Source organism: Ascaphus truei, chromosome 2, assembly GCF_040206685.1.
Source record: "Ascaphus truei isolate aAscTru1 chromosome 2, aAscTru1.hap1, whole genome shotgun sequence".
NCBI classification, from domain to species: Eukaryota; Metazoa; Chordata; class Amphibia; order Anura; family Ascaphidae; genus Ascaphus; species Ascaphus truei.
In genome coordinates, this window is record NC_134484.1 from 154,876,181 (window position 1) to 154,896,205 (window position 20,025).

The 20,025-nt window shown below is 41.2% G+C and overlaps 1 protein-coding gene and 2 long non-coding RNA genes across 7 annotated transcripts in view; 2 read left to right on the forward strand and 1 right to left on the reverse strand.

The window, feature by feature from the left end:
- LOC142486931 (uncharacterized) lies at positions 1–8,249 on the reverse strand. 5 transcript variants are annotated; one of them, XR_012799087.1, is made up of 5 exons: positions 7,620–7,893; positions 4,723–4,851; positions 3,878–3,964; positions 1,884–1,953; positions 1–411 (listed from the first exon to the last, which is right to left on the reverse strand). It is a non-coding gene; the product is annotated as an uncharacterized LOC142486931 (long non-coding RNA). The 5 variants fall into 5 exon arrangements; XR_012799084.1 differs by lacking the exons at positions 1,884–1,953; positions 7,620–7,893 and adding an exon at positions 7,900–8,249; XR_012799086.1 differs by lacking the exon at positions 1,884–1,953 and having other exon boundaries at positions 7,638–7,893.
- The window catches only part of DOK6 (docking protein 6), a 521,007-nt gene that overhangs the window by 324,964 nt on the left and 176,018 nt on the right, over positions 1–20,025 (forward strand). The gene's annotated exons all lie outside the window — the stretch shown is intronic.
- The window catches only part of LOC142486932 (uncharacterized), a 26,226-nt gene continuing 13,418 nt past the window's right edge, over positions 7,218–20,025 (forward strand). The window contains exons 1-2 of the long non-coding RNA XR_012799088.1: positions 7,218–9,363; positions 9,896–10,157. This is a non-coding gene — a long non-coding RNA (uncharacterized LOC142486932). The remainder of the gene's footprint in view (positions 9,364–9,895; positions 10,158–20,025) is intronic.

A 20,025-nucleotide genomic window follows, 5' to 3' on the forward strand; every position in this document is an offset into this window, starting at 1 on the left:
TAGAGGAGGTAAAGTTTTTAATGAAAGGGTACAACAAAGGTATAACACAAAACAATTAAAGTAGCAATCTTGCCTACTAATCTAATTTTATAGGCTAGAATAAGGGGTCCTATGAAGCTGATTTTTTATTTATTTTTTAGCTTCGGTGACCCTCTGGTTCCCAAGATACAGTACTCACTGGGGAAGTTACTGGTATTACTTCCAGGTTTTCAAAGGGGTTTTGAATAGCTTTCCAATAACAAGCCACAACGATGAAGTGGCAGCTTCCATTGGCCTGAGAGTTGGCTACCATTTTGTTTCCCCTAGAATGAAACGCCGATAACTTCACAGCTACCAATCTTGGGAAATGGAAGATGCTTGGAATTGAAAATACAGTAGTGTTTCAACTCCGGGGGACCACTGGTTCCAATCCTGTAAAGAAAATTAGGTATTGAAAATAAACAAAAATGTGTAGGGGGGGGGGAGGTGATTTCTGCTATAATAATGTAAATGTCTTCCACAGACCTGCTAACTTTAAACAGATAAAAAAAAAAACACATGATTATGAATGCAAGTTTAATACATTAAAACTCAGTTAAAAAAAAAGTAATAAATAGTGGGGGTAAAACATAAAAAAAATCCAGCAAGTATTATCTAATAGTACACAACTGATTTATTTTCAAAACACATGAGATTTTGAATATTTTGCTGCTTTAATCTTTTGGCTATTTCAGTTTCTTTGGAAATTAAGATAAAAGGCGGAATGGCTTATACAGTAAATAAAAATGAGAGAGAGAATATTTGTTTGTTTGTGGGAACTACTCACAAGCACAGAGATCAAGACAGAACCCAGCAGATAGTGGAATCAAACCCCATCCCAAGACTCAGCTTATCATATTTACTAGAGATTGAAAAAAAACTCCTGTGGCGCTGAGGCAAGGATGAGGACAGCTTGCGTACATTATGCGTATATGTTAGAGGTCTGTTACAGCACATACAGTAGGTCTCGTGAAGTCCAAAGTTAAAATGACGACAACAAGATCATTTATCCTGCTATTTACTGTCCTGCCAAATAGTGTTAAAACTTTATAGTAAAAATATACTATTTTAAAAAGGAACTTACTGATGAGGGATAGGTACAATTTTGACTATTTTAGTTAAAGCAAGCAAACAATTTTACATGTACAAATTGCAAGATTTTTAGAACTGTAGGAGAAGCATGCAGAAATTTTAAAGCAGGAGACAGTTTGTAGGGGAAAATCATAGAGGCTTTTGTTGGTCATAACTTTGAGAAAATAAACAGCGCTGACTACAAAAGCGTTTTGTCTATCAAGAGCAGGGGTGCGCAAACTTTTTAGTTTGCACCCCGCTGCCTACTCTCCCCCTTGCTCGCACCCCCTGCCCCTTTACCTTGTCACCGGCATTTCTGACATCGTGACGTTGCATTGCCATGGCAATGTTACAACATGTGACCCTACGGCGTCATTTGGTACCGTGTTGTCATGGTGGCGCGTCGCCAGAAGCCGCCGGAGATCAGATAAGGAAACGTACAGAGACCTTGCGCGATCCTCCAGCATTTAATTTAAATGCTTTGGGGAAGAGTGCAGGGCTCTATAAGCACTCCGCCCCCCAGTTTGCACACCCCTGAGCTAGTGGTTGGGAAGCTAAGTCGGTTTCCAATGATAACACATAAATAAGTCATAGGCCAGATTTACCTTTGGACCCCACTGCTTCTTTCTTGCTGGGATAGGGTTCATAAAGGCCATGCAGAGCGGCCTGTCTTGTGCAGTCCAGGTGCAGTTACTTCCTGGATCAGAGGGCTACTTGCAGTGAGCTCCTTAGGCTTTTATAACCCTAACGAGCCAGCTGAGGAAGCCAATTATGCTAGCCTGCTTTGGACTTACCTTCCGCAGTGCTATCACAGGCTCTGTAAAAAGGTTGGCCCTGCATCACCATCTGACAGGGGAAGCCTCCCTTTTACAAGGACATATACAAAAGCTAAATTCACACGAGTGTTAAAAATTCCACTGATTAAACAAGTTAAATACTTGAACCACGTAGCTGAATTATCATTATGATAACTGTAATAATAACTAGTTTACAAATACCATTAGAAAATGCTTAATTTTTGTCCAGGCAGACAATTAATCAATGGCATGTTTCATTTTAAAGGTGCAAATATATACATTTTGTGGCGAGCAATATTATAAATCATCTTTATTTAACATAGAATCAAAGACTATTCCAGGAAACCCATGTTGAAATTGCTTGGGGGATAAAAAATGTAAAATTAAAAATGTGTTGGCAGCCGGTCAACTGACACAAGAAATGTATGAGCCACCATCTGGTTATTAGACCTGTGCTGCCAAGCAGGCAGTAACACTGAGTCGAGTTGTTCATTATAGAGCCTTTGTGTAGATTTGGCTGCATCTGAAGTTTTATTTTACACCCATTTTCTTGTACTCATAAAGGTAAATGATGCACAAATTGGGAGGACTTACAATTGTCAACATACGGTAAATACCAAAACAGATTTTGCCTTTTTTTTTTAATTGTTGTAGTGGTAAATGTAATACTTCTGATGTTTTCATTGCTAGGCAAGGAAATGTTATAGGTGCCACTTTATGTTATATTCTTGTTTTTCAATACTATAGGCTGAGCATTGTTTTACAGTGCATTAGAGGTCAAGCTGTTACTAAGCGTGTTGTTCAATGTCAGAGCAGTTGACCCCAATCGACTGAAAACAGCTATTGACTAGAATGGTAGTTTTGGGCGAATTAAGTTGTGATAGGTGACATCGAACCTTATTAAATAAAAAGCCTCCAGGCAGAAAAAAATAATGAAACTTAATCACTACAGTACTTGTACATCCAGGTCATAAAAAAATGCCATACATTTTGGCAAATGCCACCCTACAAATATAATATGTGGAAACATGAGGGTAGCAATTAGCTCCTTCAGTTCCTATACACATTTAAGCATTACATAACATTTCCCCATAAGGGTTTAAAATAGAGGTTCAAATTTCCTTAAAAAGTTGCCTTTCTCCCATGTTTACTGTGAGCCAAGCTACAGTATATTACATACAAGGAAATGTTCCAAAATGTCAAAGAAGAAAGCTTTCAAAAAATGCATACTATGTTCCTGTAGAGGCATAGCCAAGTCAATCCACTGTAATGTGACTAAAATCTTGATGATAAAAATCCAAGTACAGTACAGTAGCTTCTTTCTGGATAGGCTCTCGGTTTATAACTTTATTTCTATACTACCACAAATCCAGAGATAACAGCAGGATGGAAAGACGGTTACAAAAAAATGTATGAAAATAATCAAAATGACTCAATATGTTACTATGCAATTTGCATCATATTAGTCATGCATATAGGCAGAACCCCCTAATTATTATTAATATTTTCAGCGGTTTATTATAGGTCACTCATGGTACCTTCTATCAAAATGTATTACCCATTTTGACCTTGAGTCAGCCTCCCATCTCCATTCCACTGAAGCACATCAATAAAGACTAGGAAATAGGCCAACGGAATTAGAATTAGAATAGTCAGCTCTTTTGCAACTAGAAATAACTAATAATGAGCAACTAATTATCACACAATAAAGACAAAAATACAGATATATCGCTAAAATATGGTGTGCTTATTTACCCTTCCTATCCACAACTTTTAAATAAATCTAATTATTTCAATAAATATTTGAAGTGATTTATATTAAAAAAAAAAATAAGACTAGAGCTGCTGTTTATTTAACAGAGAATCACTTTGAATGTACTGTATCGATACTCATTTTAAGTCCCTGTAAGATGTATACATTTGTATTACTCAAATCACTAATGCTGAATTCATGGTTATCAAAATTGAAAAATCAGTTCAGGCACACTCACTTTAACTTTCGATCCTGTATACATCTTCGAGGTACTGGTCCAATATGCTCAGAGATTCCTTGATATTCACTGTAAACGTCTGTGCCACTATGTAAAAATAAATATATACAGTATAATGCAGTAATTGAACTAATTGTTGTGCAAACGATCCTACTGAGTGAGCAGCAGATTTCTTTTTATATTATGTATCAACACAGAAACCTGAGAGGAGCATTGTCTACCAAGTTGTTATGACTATCAAAATGTTATCAATATATTAAAAGCATTTTCTTCCAGAGAATTTAACATGGGTAGATGGTAGTTTACCTTCGTCTGGTTTGTAAACTTCACCCCAGCCCCCACAGAAAATATGTATTCATTTTGCTCCATGTATTTCACTGCTATTGTTCCCAAACAGTTTGATTGCAAACTATCTGGTAATCACAACACAAGTCATTTAATGTTGTTTAACTTAACTATATGAGCTACAATATCCCTAATGTTAGCACAGAAGAGACGGAATACTTGCAGTGTTTAAGATGAGTGGCATACAGGTACATATATATGAGTTTTGCGAACAGCAGCCCATCATTAGGTCATTTTGTGTATCCTGCACCTAGTGACTGGATGTTTCCTCACTACATCTTAAATATGAGTGGCATTCCATCTCACACATAATACAGTATATGAATGAATTGTTATCACGGGACTATAGGAGTGCTCACCACAAACCGGACAGGACCGCGAGACCAAGGTGTGGATACAGGAAAACCACCGCCCTACAGCCGCGTGAGCGGGTCCAGTAAGCAGAGTGGTGTGGATAGCCTGGTTCGGGCAGGAGAGTGTAGAATCGTATAGGTACTTGCCAGAGTCAGGGTCGGAGAGATCAAGAGTAGTCGAAGTCCAAAGCCAAAGTCGAGGAGAAGGTAGTAGTCTGTAGGGCGAGCCGGGGTTCTAGGGTGCCAGAGGTCGGGAGTCCAGATTCAAGCAAGGGTCTGTAACGGAATACAAGAGTAGACTGCGAAGTAGCTTGTAGCAAGCACAACCAGAGACTGACTATGCTCAGCAATCAGCTCTGGGCTGGTAGCACTATATACTGATAGGAGCCAATGAGAACCACCAGCGGTGATGTCAGATGAAGGTAGAGCGCTGATAGGCTGAGGCAGGATGCAGGGCAGGTGTTGGAGGAACAAGTACATTGGCGGCAGTGGAGATGGACATAGTGGCGTTCGCGCGTGCGCGCGACGGAAGGGGAGGAGAGAGTACACCAGGAAGGGAGGCAGAAGCCGTCGACGCACGCGGGGGTCTGCCCCGGCGGCGCGCATGTGCAGAAGCAGATGCAGGGAGAGAGGAGAGGCCACGGGACCAGACGCCGCGCGCCCCGGCGGCGGAGGTAAGAGCCGAAGCTGGCGCCGTGGGTGGCGGCCTTACAATTGTTCTGTTTGGAAAGCCTTTTAGCCTCCCATACAAATATTGGGGTCTACGTACTGTATCAAGTCAAAAGTCATGAAAAAAATATTACTAGATGTATCAAACCAAAATTCCACTGAAACATAGTATTTTTTGCCTTGATACATACTGTATGGTGTACATTTTTGCCCCAAATATTCAGCGATTTTGACTTGATTCACATGCCCCCTTTTTTAGATTAGGCAATGATCCCTGAAAACAGGGGAGCGCAAACTTTTGGCGCTGCGCCCCCCTGCCTGCTCCCCCTCGCTTGGTCACCATATGACATCACTCTGCATGGCCGCGTTGCCATGGCGATGCATCACACCAACACGTATGAACGCCGGTAAGTTTGTTGCAGAGGCCTCACGCGATCCCCCTGCATTTAATTTTAATGCCTCGGGGAAGAGTGCGGGGCCTCTGCAAGTGCCAAAGTCCCCCCCAAAAAACCCCGTGACCCCTCCCCCACTGGGGGGCTCCCCCCATTTTATGCACCGCTGCCTTAAAAGTCCTTGAAAGAAAAACTGTTTGTGGTTTTGATTTTCTCACTTGATGTTTACTGGATAGAAACAATATAGATTTATAGGCGAACTCATAGCATTGACTCATTTAAATTGCTTGTCACCTTTTCTTACTTTTTAAAAAAATAAATAAAACAAGTATGGAGTATTGTTTAAAATGTTTTAGCATTTTCACATTAGCCTTTGTTTTTAGCAATCAGGAGCTGATGTTGCATCACCCCATGGATATATAAGTAGTTTTTTTGGTCTTAAACAACACAAAAAAGCTACAAATATCTTGGGAACTAGGCCGGTTCAGGGGGTCCTGCAAGCACCCATCAGTTAAGGTAATCTGAAAAAAAACCAGTTGTGGTTATAATAGTTTGGTTTTGCACATCATTATATGTGATACTTTATTACACATGTCATACTATTGTTCAAGTTATCACACAAATTACCAGTCGGAAGGTGTTTTCTTTGCACACATTATTAACTGATGATTATACCTAATTGTTATCAGTTGTGTTTGCCAAAAGGAGGGGCTTTATAAATCAATCTATGTACCCTCTCCAATATACTCCTTGAGAAAGCACTGAAAGCGTGAAACGCGTGGGAGGAGAACCCCTTGGTTTTGTCCCCAGTATGTCTTTTGTTTTTAATCATGTAGTTTAATAAACATTTTTTTATTGTTGCCAACAGCCGGTGAGCTGTGAATGCTTTTTCTGTGTTCGAGCTGTCAACCAATCCTCTGCAGTTTCTCTACCCTGAGTCTGAGATACTGACTTTGAAGATTTTTCTGACTGTGTGTGTTCTACCACAGTTTACTAGTATCAACTATAGTTCTATAATTTATTCTTATTTTAATACTGTTTAATACTGTTGCTGTCTATTACACAACCGTCCACTACTTTAGTACATCTACCAACCAGCGACTAGAGAAACATGATTAATTTAACAAGAACTAGTAGAATGATTAAATATGTCTATGATTGATGAACGTAATAAATGTAAATGCAATTTGAAATATTACTGATTAATATGAAGAAAAGGCAATTAACACAACCTTGAAGTAGAAAAACATGATTACAGTAGTCTACAATAAAAATGTAAAAAACGTTTATAAAACTATTTAACTATATATTTTTTTAAACTTAGTTTTTTGAAAAATTAAAGAACAATTTTTTTTTCCAAAGAAAACATTTAACACATAAACTAGAAAAAAGAATTGAGGAGGGTAGGCTTAGTAACAAGACTTCAACACAGCAATATCAGAGGAAGAGGCCATGTAAAGTATGAATGCAGCGAAACAAATAGTATGAGGAATTGCATGTTACAGATGAGAATAATAGTAAGGGATTGTGCAATATCCATCACCATCATTAAAAAAAATTATGGGGGGGGGTGTGGCTAAGACACCAGGCAGAGAGGACATGTGGCAGGAGAGCTCTGTCCCAGAGATTCAGGAAAAGCGAGATTAATGAGCATAAAAATAAATATATACCACTGCAAAGGTAGAATTAGATGGGGGAAAACACTCCCAATGCACAGTGGGGTCTGCTTTATCGCCAAATAAGACAGACTGAAGCCCACAAGCATTAAACCTGGACCCTGCAAGCACTGCCATATTGCTAAAATGGCTGCCAAGCGGGCTTAAAAAAACCCATAGGCTGTGTATATATGTGGGCCCACGCGGTCGCTCACTGATCCCTACATCCTATCGGCGCCCTCTTTCCCAGCTTTACACGGCTGCTTGCGGTCCAACGCAGACAACAAGGACCATCTGCGGTCTCTCTATCCAGCCTGCTGGGACTTGCCTGGATTGGGTAGCTGACCTGTGAGGAGAAGGAGTGAATGGGAGGCAGGTCGTGGCAGCCATTTTGTCCAGGTACGCTGCGGAGTGCAGCCGGAGCCTTTCTCCCACTAAAGCAAGGCGATCAAGACCTCCACTGAGTTGGGGGGAACTGAACAGAGTCCCTGTGTGCAGGTGAGTGGCGGGAGCAAGAGGCTGCAACAGGAGGGATGCCGGCAGCTCGGGGGTGGAGAGAGGAGGGGCGGCCATCAGAGCGTGTGCGCTGCCAGGGATCACAGCCCTACCTCATCGCTGCTTGCGGCTGGGATGCGCGAGACCTGGAGAGGCAGACCGGCTAACAGAATCTGCACTGGAGGAGGGGGGGCAGAAGTGGAGCGAGCAGCCACTAGTTAAAGGCACATGCTCCCCTCGTTCTGTAAGGAGGGAGGTTCTGAAGGCTTCACGGTCAAGCAAGTCTTATTACTCTGGGGGGTTTCAACTTCAGTGGTGCCCTGAATCTACACATACCACCAGTGACAAACAGTGAAAAACACATCCCCAGTAAAGGGGACTTGCACCATTAAAAATAAAGCCAAAAGCAGGAGATGAGGGGCAGCCATCTTGCTCTGAGCTGCTGCAGGAAACATACTGCCATAGGGCAGAGAAGCTCAGAGGTGCACACGTGACATAGTCCACAATGACAAAGATTTTAACAATATAAGAAAAACAGACAAGGCATAGATCAGAGGAGTTAGATCTGGAATTCTTCAAGATGGCTCCGAAAAAGCTGACTCAGCAGGATTTCTTTAAGATAAGGCAGAGAAACAAATCGGGCTGGTCAGAAAGTAGGGCGACATCTCCCGCACAGTCAGACACAGAATCTGAGCATGAGATATGCTCACAATTATCAACTAAAAAAGACATTGAGAACCTACACGCAAACTTAAAGACCCTGCTCCACCAACAACTGCAAATTGCACTTAAAGATATCAGATCAGAGGTCAGCTCCATAGGAGAGCGCACAGACACATTGGAACATAAAGTGGATGAAGTCATTAATAATCAGACGACTATGGACACAGAGATCCTGGCCCTAAGATCCAAAATACCTGAACTGGAGGAAAAACAGGAGGATCAAGAAAACAGGGAAAGAAGAAATAACCTCAGGTTCAAAAACATACCGGAGACGGTCACGGATCTAGAAAAAGCAACGACTGAGTGGCTATTACCAAGATGCCCACATCAGCACTGAACCTTGATAGAGCTCATAGAGCGGTTAGACTGAGACCACAAGCCGGAGACAGAGCAAGAGACGTAGTGGTGAGGTTTCATTATTTTAAATCTAAAGAAGCGATCCTAGCCCTGGCACGGAAAAAAGAAGGACTTAAATGGGGAGACGTTTTGATAGATGTGTAAAACGACCTTGCACCATCAACACTGATGAAAAGGATGGCCCTGAAACATATTACTAAATTTTTGAGAGACAATGAAATACGCTATAAGTGGGGATTTCCATTCCATCTTATGGCCACCAGAAATGGTACCCAAGCTCACATGAGGGTTCCAAAAGAGGGAGCAGACTTCCTAGAAAGACTGGGGTTGAAACTATCAGAATCCATGATCCTGGAAGGACGCAGACAACCACTCGTCAGACCCATGTGGAAAGAAGTAGGCAGGTGAACCACGCCATATAGAGAAAAGAAAAGAGAGACCCAGAATTCCTAAGTCTGTGCAAAACCTGCTGCAACAGACAAAAAAGAAAATCCGATGTAAATAACCATGCCAAAAAACAAAAGACTGTGATGATTATCAGCTTAACGAACCTAGATAAGGATAAACAATGTTATGCTTTGAAATCCCCATAAACTAGTGGGTAACGTGAAGGTTAGAATTCCCAGTATAATTAAGAGCAGCTTTAGAGTACCTACAAGCAGGGGGGGGGGGGTCTAATCTATAATGTATAATAACAGAACCAGATAAAGTTAAGCAGTATTAGGAAGTATTACGCTTGAACCTTCCTAGATTAGTGGATAGTCTGCAGACTAGAATAAACACAATATTCGAGAAGCAACATTAGAGTAGGTCGTACTACGTAAACGGAGTTTAGTAAGCAAAAATTAAGAATTTACTATAAGCAAAAAAAAGTTTCAGTTAAATTACTTCATATGTATGGTTTGTCTGTTGAATTGTGTGTTTTTTTTTTCAATTTAAATTGATCACAGTGCCTTATATACAGTATTGGGGGGGGGGAAAGAGATACTAGAAATGTTAAAAATTTAAAGTTGTTTTTCTTTTCTTTAGGCAGACCCGCTGCCTGAGACAGCCGAACGCTCCTTACACACTCAGAGATGTGAGTGTGAGATTAGCGCTACTGCGCGATCGCAGAGGACAACGGTTTCCAAAAAGTGAACAAACAAATCCAGGCTGTTAGTCACCTGGATTATTCTCTATATGTTGTTTTTTCTTTAATGTTAAAATGTTTTGATTGCAACAATACGTGCGTGTAAGAATGCCCTCCAGTCGAGGAAAGAACAAACCCACAGAGATAATGACTCAAAAACAGGTAAATATAAATGACACTGAAATTAATAAAATAATATATATGAAATTAATATGACACTGAAATTAATAATATTAACACAGCACCAAGGGACTGAATAATTTGGTAAAAAGAAAGATAGCAATGGCATAATATATAAGGTTATTAGGGGACATAATGTTCCTACAGGAAACGCACTTCACTGTTAGCTCTACACCAACATTTTGGGACAAGCACTACCCCCAGGTATTCACAGACTCTGCAAAAAAAAGAGGGGTGGCCATACTATTAGCAAGGAACTCTCCATTTAAGGTAGATAGCATAAGAAGGGACCCTGAGGGACGGTACCTAATACTAACCGGGTATGTAGAAGATACACAGATAACTCTGGTCAATGCCTACGCACCAAATGAAAACAAGAGAACATTCTTTACAAAATTGTTTCAATTAATAGGTCAAAAATATCTACAGATGCAGCGGCCGTTATTCGAACAAATCACGGCGCCGTTTTCGTGTGCGCTGCTGTACTCCACGAGGCATTAACGTGGTCAATCGCCCCAGCCACACGTGTTTATCGTGGTTGCTTTGTTTGAATTTCATGGTTTGTGTGCAATTAAATGCACTGAAATTAATTGTAATGTGTACAGTACTGTGCTACTGAGCTACTGTGTCAATTTCAGGTGTTTAAAAGCCAGAACACTAAAATGCCATTTTCTGCACTCGCGTCTTAAGGTGGTACAGTTGGAAGAAATCCCGCGCCATTACATGGGTATTCCGAAGTATACTGTACACCACGTGAAGTGTTTCAATAACGGCCACTGCATCTGTAGGTCACATAATCTTAGCAAGAGACTTCAATATAGCCTTAAATGAAAAACAGGATAGATGTAAACCTGAAACAAAAAACAAAGTAAAAAACAGAGAGCATGTCTCAAAAAAATGAATGATGAATTTACCTAGTCTTAAGTCACAAGACATAAAAACACTATCACAATAAATAACATTGAAATAAGTTTTAGAACCAATAAAAGGGCTGAAAAATGCCAAGGCCCCAGGCCCAGACGGCCTGTCCAATATGTATTATAAAAAATTAGCTCACATACTAGTACCTCATCTAGTAAAGATATTTAACAAAGCTCTGGAGGGAGAAAAGTTTCCACAAACAATGCTTGAATCCAAAATAATATTAATACATAAAGGGCCTCATTCAGAAAGCGTTCATAAGCCACTTATCAAGCACTTATCACCCAAAATGCCTACTGCTATTCAGTAAGCAGTGATAAGTGGGTGATAAAAGACTGAATTGCTCAAAAAAAATTGGTCATAAAAAAAATCACAGAGGCAGCGGTGATAAGCCACTTATCACCACTTTTCGGCATGTTCATAAACTCGTGCAATTCTAGTAGCAGTGATTTGGCTATGAACGCCTATCACCGCTCTAGAATGGTGATTTTATCACAAAATTCTCACGCCAGAAAAAGTTGGCTTAAAGGTGTTGGAAACCTGCAGAGAAGCGGCGAGATGGGACTTAGAAAAAAAATGCATTTTTCCTGCATAGGATTGATGCCGGGAATCTCTGGAGCTGATATCCATTAATATTAGCACCTGAGACCCCTGGCATGAATCCTGTGCAATAAAAATGCATTTACAGTAAACTTAATTACCATAGCGGATAGCCTCAGGGACCCCCTACTTCCCGAGATAGAGGCCCCGTTATGCATTTAAATGTCTGCGTCACATGACCATGTGAATAAAATGCATAGGAGATACCGGCACCCCATAACGGGGCCTGTATCTCGGGAAGTAGGGGGTCCCTGAGGCTGAAACCAATGCGGTTCAGCTCAGGAGACCCCCTGCTCATCTAAACTATTAACAAAATTAAAATTTATACGCATACATTTCAGGCGATATTTGCACAGGGAGAGACGCTCTCTCAGAGCAGCTCTCTCTGCAGCAGATACAACTCGCCGGGTAAGGCCTTTTCAGAGGGTCATTCATCAGATCATCGGCTTATCACCCGTTTTGTGAATTTTGCTATGACAGGTAATCAAGGCTTTCTGAATACCGTGATAGCAACACTCATAAAAAGGGTGATTTAAATGGTCCGGTGATTTTTTTAATGAACCTTCTCTGAATGAGGCCCAAAGAGGGCAAAGACCCCACACAATGCAAAAGTTATAGACCAATATCCCTAATTAACAACGACCTCAATTTTTCCCCCAAAATACTAGCTACTAGATTGAATAGGTATCTCCCGCAACTGATAGATGCAGATCAGGCAGGGTTTATACGAGGTCGGCAGGCAGCGGATAACACAAAAAAAAACAATCAACTTGATTCAAAAAGCTAAGCAGAATAACCTGCCTTCAATGTTACTGTCTCTGGACCCAGACAAAGCTTTTGATCGCATCGATTGGTGATATATGTTTGAGACACTTAGGGTTTTTGGCGTGAGAGGTAAATTTATGAGAGCTATAGCCTCGCTATACGGGGAACCTACAGCTAAAGTATGCTACCTCAATATGTAGGCAGATAAGATACCTATCAGAAACGGCACAAGACAATGTTGCCCTCTGTCACCTCTGCTTTTCGCCCTAGCAATAGAACCTTTAGCAGCTCAAATCAGATTAAACGCAGATATCAGGGAGATAGAGGTAAAACAAAAAGTATACAAGCTGTCACTGTTTGCCGATGATATATTATTAACGATATCAAGACCCCTAACCTGTCTGCCAAACCTATTCAATAATCTATCGGAGTTCCAAAAATTATAAGGGTTTAAAATAAATAATGACAAAACCGAAGCCTTAAATATAAACCTCCCACAGGAAGTTTATAAAACTAAACTTTGGCTTCAAATGGAAGACCCAGGCCATAAAGTACTTTGGAATGGGGTTAACCAATACACAGGACACCATATATGAGGTAAACTAACCAGCAATGATAAAACCTTTGAAAAAAGTGTTAGAGGAATGGTCTAGACATCATATATCCTGAATAGGAAGAGTAAACACTATTAAAATGAACCTACTACCAAGAATCTTGTACCTATTCCACACATTACCAGTGCAGGACAGGGCTAGGGATATACACAAATTACAGACAAAAATCACAAAATGTATATGGAACAACAAAAAAACGAGAATAAAACTTTATAACACTTTAGCTCTGCCACATTAATTGCAGTACAGCTCAACCCCGTTATAGCACGATCCGCTACACAAGGTACCTCAAATGAGTAATATCTACCCCAAGCTGACGCAATATATATCTTCAATCCGCTTCTACTGTAGTGCCGACGGTTATTCTTACACAAACCAGTGGCAATCGCCAAAAAGACCTGGGTACATGCTGGGTCTAGTTTAAGGCAAGTTTAAGGCATTTCTGCATTGACTCATGGCCCATCAGATTAACACCGGAGGTCCCTGGCAGTCCCATTCAAACTGAATAGGTCTGCCAGGGACCCCTGCTGTGTTAATCCGATGGGTCATTTGTCAATGCAGAAATGACTTAAATTTGCCTTAATCAATTGTAAAAATAGTACCACAGGGGGAAGCCACAACCTCTAAATTAACGAACAATTGGTTAACTGAGGTAGAAGTGCATAGGTAGCTTGATAAAATTAAAGTAAATAAAGTACCTGGCCCTGATTTTATTTATTTATAAAATGTTTTACCAGGAAGTAATACTTTGAGAGTTACTTCTCATTTTCAAGTATGTCCTGGGCATAGAGTTATGATGACAAATACATGGTTACAAATACAGTGTATAGTTACATTAAGTGAACAGGGTTATATATTATATACAAGACATTGGGGCCGATTCACTAAGCTACGTTAACTAGCGCTAAAATGGGTTCTATCGCTCGGCCGCAAAAGGCTGAAGCCATAAGCGCTATTCACAAAGGCTGCTCGGCGCATTTTCGGTCTGGCTTGGCCAAAAGTTCCATAGTGCACGATCACCTTTTCCCCCCCTGATATCGTGCTAAAAGTTATTTAGCACGATAACTATTATAAACAAAGCAGCCTGTAAGAACTGCATGGAAACGCTGCGTCTCAATGCACGGCTCTTACAGGCGATCGTAATGTACAAATATACGTTTTAATAGTAGTATACATGAGCAGGGGCTCTCCTGAGCTGAACCGCATTGGTTTCAGGTCTGGGGACCCCCTATTTCAGGAGATATATGCCACGTTATGGGGTGCCGGTATCCCCTACATAATTTAAATGTCCCGGTCACGTGACGCGGGAGCTTTACAATTGCCGGAGATACCGGCACCACATAACGGGGCCTGTATCTCGTGAACTAGGAGCTCCACGAGGCTGAAGTCAACCTGCTTCCGTTGATGAGATGCTCTGCTCACGTGCAATGTGATTGCAATCCATATATTATTGTTGATAATATACGTTAAATTAATTAATGTATTATTATTGTGTCCCGTAATGTTCGTGTATGTCCGTTTGTTCCCACGTTGTATTTGTGTGACAGTCTATGTAAAGACTCAACCACTTCACTATAAATATGTTTGTACTTCTTTTAGATATGTTATAGTTCACAGCATAGCTATGGGACTGTAGGGGTTAAGTGCTGAACAGTTGATCTGGTGAACTGAGGGACTGATTAAATGAGGGAAGCACATGTGCGAATTTATAATTACACTTTGGCGGGAACATTTCTAATACACCCTATATAAGCCGCCCATTTTATTACTTTTATGTCGGTGCTGTTGGGAGTGAGTGTAAGATAGACTGGACTTTGTGGTATTAGGAGAGATTTGTGAGTTACTTGTTTCTGATTTCTGAGTGAGTTGTCTTTTGTTGTTCACATTTGTTTCATACTTTATTGTCTTGTTAGTGTGAAAGTGATTAGTTATTGTGTTGTGTTGTGTTGTATTGTGCCTGTGTGCCTGTCTGCCTGTGTGTCTTTGAGAGGAAGAGTAGACGTGGGGGTGGTGGCGTGGAGGAGCGTGGGAGTGGTGGACTGGAGGAGGCTGGAGGAGTGGTGGAGGAGGTGGAGGAGTGGTGGCGGCGGGGGCTGGAGGAGTTGAGGAGCGTGTGAGAGGAGTGTCACGTGCTGCTACATCCCGCGCTGGCAGTGCAGCTACATCCTGCGCTGGCAGTGCAGCTACGTCCCGCGCTGGCAGTGCAGGTACGTCCCGCGCTGGCAGTGCAGCTACGTCCCGCACTGGCAGTGCAGGTATGTCCCGCGCTGGCAGTGCAGCTACGTCCCGCACTGGCTGTGCAGGTGTGGGAGTGCATGTGGGGGAGGGTAGGAGGAGTAGACAGAGGGAGAGGGACAGTGTCCAGCATCCAAGCATAGAGGCAGATGACGATATGATGATGATGATGATGCGGAGCCCACAACCTCCATGCATCGGGTTGAGCGGATACGCAACCCACGTTTTACACACAGAGAGAATGATATCCTCTTGGAAGGCGTTATTGCATCATTCCCTAAGCTCTATGGCTCATTGGCAGGTAAGAGTATAAATTAGCAAATTAAGTGTACTCATTAATATTGCGAAATCTCTAAACACTGACAACTTACATTGTAATACACTTATTAATGTAACAGTAATATGTAGTAATGTTTTTACATGCATGTCAAACTCCATTCCTCCATGACCGCAAACAGGCCACATTTTATGGATATCCCTACTTCACCACTGCTGCATTAATTGTTTGCTTGTTATTAGTGAGTCAGTCATTGAGCCAGCTGTGCTGAAGTAGTGATATCCATAACATGTGGCCTGTTTTGTGCCCTCGAGGCCCGGAGTTCTACATGCATGAGCACATCATATATGCTCTAAACTTGTAGTGCTGATGTATGGATACTTTTTCAAAGATACTATTAATCATAAATCTAATTAAATCAAGTTATGTGTCTGTAACTACATGTACATTTAATTTGGGATACATATACTCGTAGTAGCTGTTCCAACATCGCTTTCATATTGCTATATTTCATATAGTACAATTATGCAAATGATTACATTGACATTAGCCTATGTTTTTCGCTGTAATAATTTATAATATTTATCTACACAGCGAGAACCAAAACCAGTGAAAAAACAAAGCTGTGGTCAAGGATTTGCACATCTGTCAGTGCATGTGGGCAATTTCGCAGAACAGCAGAGACGTGCAAGAAACGTTTTGGCGATATAAAATTACGCCTGAAAAGAAAAATGGTTCAGGTTGGCCGCCATGCCTGTAGCACAGGAGGTGGCCCTCCAGCATCTCTCCACCTGCAGTCATATGAGCAGAAAATGTACTGTATTATGGATCACCAACTTGTATTTGGGATAGGAGGTGACAGGGATATCATCCCTACAATTTCCCAGCAGTCACAAAGTGAGTAGTATATTAAATATGTTTCATTTATGCTTAATTTGTGGTGCTTCAGTGAATAATGTGTTAATTCTGTCATCTTCACGGTAGTTTGCATTATGCTGTGAACTAATAGAAAGTTGATAAATGGCCTACCGGTCCGAAACGCGTAGGAGGTGTGTGTTTTTGTCCCCCAAGGGGTGAAGATGTTTTTCAGCCATGCACTGAATTAAAGGTATTTATTTTACTCCACCTGGCTTCCTGGCTGTGCGCCATTTGTTTCTTCTTGCTTCTGGATTTCCCTGTTTGGCTGGCACGCCAGTAATCACTCCTGGAGATGACGTGAGTGGGTTTAGAGACTTTAAGACTGCAATAGTTGAGTACTGCTACATGTGTATTATAAGTGACTCACAGGTCTATTTATTATACCCACTCCCACTGGTGTCTTCATGGAATGTGTTATACTGTTATAATTGAATGAAGTTGTCTGGGGTTTGAGCACCCTAAATCTCTCTTACCTAATAGAACAATTACCCTGGTCATTATGTCAACTTTGTGTTGAACAGGCTTGTTTAATAGCACATCTATGAAGTATGTATATGGTAATAGTTGGACCATTTTACGTTAGCACACACAAACTGAATACTAAATATATATAGATATACATATATATCACAAAGGAGTGCAACAGAGTATTGCGGATGCATAAAACAAACATAAAAAGGCCAATGCCACAAATCTTCACCCAAAATTTAGATAGCATAAATGTTATATGTTAGTGCTGGGACCTGTGAGCATGGTATGACTTCATGTCTCAAAGGCTTAGGACACTATGTCCAAAGGGTTAAATGAAGAGACCATTTTAAACACAATATATAATAATGTGACTGAGTATGTATGTATATATATATATATATATATATATATATATGTGTGTGTGTGTGTGTGTGTGTGTGTGTGTGTGTGTGTGTGTGTATATATATATAAATGTATGTGTTACTCGAACATGTAATGTTTTGTACACGTTCATATGTGACAATGCACTTCCTATCATGTGTACAATAGCCATACATTAAATGCTGCACATATGAAAACTACTATTGTTGCCATGTTTACAAAATTCAACATTTTATTTTGTATTCATATACACACTGCGAACAATGTTTTATACTAATTTTGACAGAGTAGCATCAGCTCAAGGTGCTGTAAGACATTTATATTCACATGGACACTAATGACCCAACGTTACCATAAGCGCGAGAAATGTTGCGCAATGTCTTTTATGTTGCGTATAGTCATGTGCTTTTGTAACGAAGCATCGTATCTCAAATGAAAATGTGATGAGCTCATGTAAAAAGCAATTCCTTTTATACATGGTCAAAATTTGGTGTTTGTTTATGTATGAACGTATTCACATTCATTAATCTCTATTTAGTGTTTGTAAACTTTAACAAGAAATGTTCAAATGCATAGAAGTACATGTGTGTACACTAATGTAGTGTCAATATGGCTGTTGAATTCCTAGTAGTGTTTAACACATTGCATAAAACAAGAAATGTGTGTTTGTCTAGGGCAGGCTTGCACAACTACAGACCGCAAACAGGCCAGCTGCTCAGGATTTCCCTACTTCAGGCCAGCTGTTAAAATTAGTGGTTCAGTCGTACTGACCCCCAAATTGAGGCAGCTGCACTTAAGTAGGGATATCTTGAAACCCTGGCCTGTTAGCGTCCCTCGTGGACTGGAGTTGTGCAGGCCTGGTATAGGCGGGAAACGCGTCAGAGTTTTTTAACCTTGTGTGTTTGGTTTTTTTGGCCATTATGCCCAATAAATAATCTTTATTCATTTTTTGCCCCAGCCTTTTTCTTTATCCCCTGTCAGTGCTCCGCTTTTTTCTTTTCTTTTCTGGTATAGGGTGACTCAGCAGTGTAGCACGTGCGGCACGTGAGTTTAGCGGGGGCGTGGCCATGAGTTCCATTGCATGTTTCGGCCTCTGTGTGAACCGCTGGCGTGGGCGTGGCAGGATTCTGTCGCCACAAACACAATTGATGTCCATCTCTGGTGTGCGGTAAACCCACGACTATGCACAGTACCATTGAAGGGCGCTACTTGTACGCACGTCTCAGCGTGCGTTGGAAAACACACTGAGGCCGCAGCATGTGTTTCACGTGTGAAAGTGTATTATAACAAAATAGCTACATGTACAACATTTTCATAATTAATATCATGTTCAGCTGATGTCAGATGAATAGCAAATGCACATAAAAAATACCAATACATATTTACATGAATGTTTATTAGATGATACAATGCATAACAATATGTTTACTGCACAACTAAGAATCATAACATATAATTAGTTTATCATGTGAATTAAAAATTATATTTTGTATGTTATAGTTGTGGATGAGGAAACAGACTGATGTCTCTACTCAAATTCTTAGCGAGTTGCAAAATGATGAAATGCTTGATGAGCCTCAACCACTTCAGCGTGAGGAGGAGCCCCAACATGAATATGCCGAGGCACTCCGGGAACTAGATGTGCCTGACCCCGATGACACTGCACCCCAAGTGTTTTTCGACGGCTACAATCGGGAACTGGATGTAACTGAGCCTGAAATTGAAGATGAAGACAGTGAGCCTCTACAGCCAGGTCAAGGTGATAATGTGTGTGCAGCTGAATTGGCATCATTAAAATCTGCAGAGCAAATATTTTTCCGAAATCAACAGAGTGTGGCAGCCAACCAGCAGGAAACTAATCGTATCATTTGTCAAGAACTGCTACACATGCGAGGCATTTTCAACCAACAACTCGACACTCTCAAGGCAATTTCAAATAGTTTAATTCTTATAGCACAATGAATGTCAATGCAAATGCCACAGCAAATGCTAATGCCACAGCCATTACAAATGCCACACCCATTGCAAATGCCACACCCATTGCAAATGCCACAGCCACTGCAAATACCACACCCAGTGCAAATTGGGCAGCCAATGCAAATGCCAGAACCAATGCCACTGCAAATGCAACACCCAGTGCAAATTGGGCAGTCAACGCAAATGCCAGAACCAATGCCACTGCAAATGCCACACCCAGTGCAAATGCCAGAACCAATGCAAATGCCACATGGAATGTTCGAAGCCCTAGCACAGGCACTGGGACTGGCACACCCAATGCAAATGCCATATGTACAGGAAATGGGAATGCCACAGCAGCCAAATTTACACGCTCAAGCAGCACCAATGGCACAGCAGACAAATTTACACGCTAAAGCAGCACCAATGGCACAGCAGGAAAAAGTATACACTGAAGCAGCACCAATGGCACAGCAGGAAAAAGTATACACTGAAGCAGCGCCGATGGCACAGCAGGAAAAAGTATACGCTGAAGCAGCGCCAATGGCAAAGCAGGAAAATGTATACGCTGAAGCAGAGCCAACCAGCCAAACAACTGTTGAGGCAGGTGTAGCCGGATTCGATGACACACCAAGCAGTTCCACACCTACCCCTGACGATGCCACCAGACCAAGGCGTAGCACACGTTCTTACACCAAAAATGTGAGCCAAA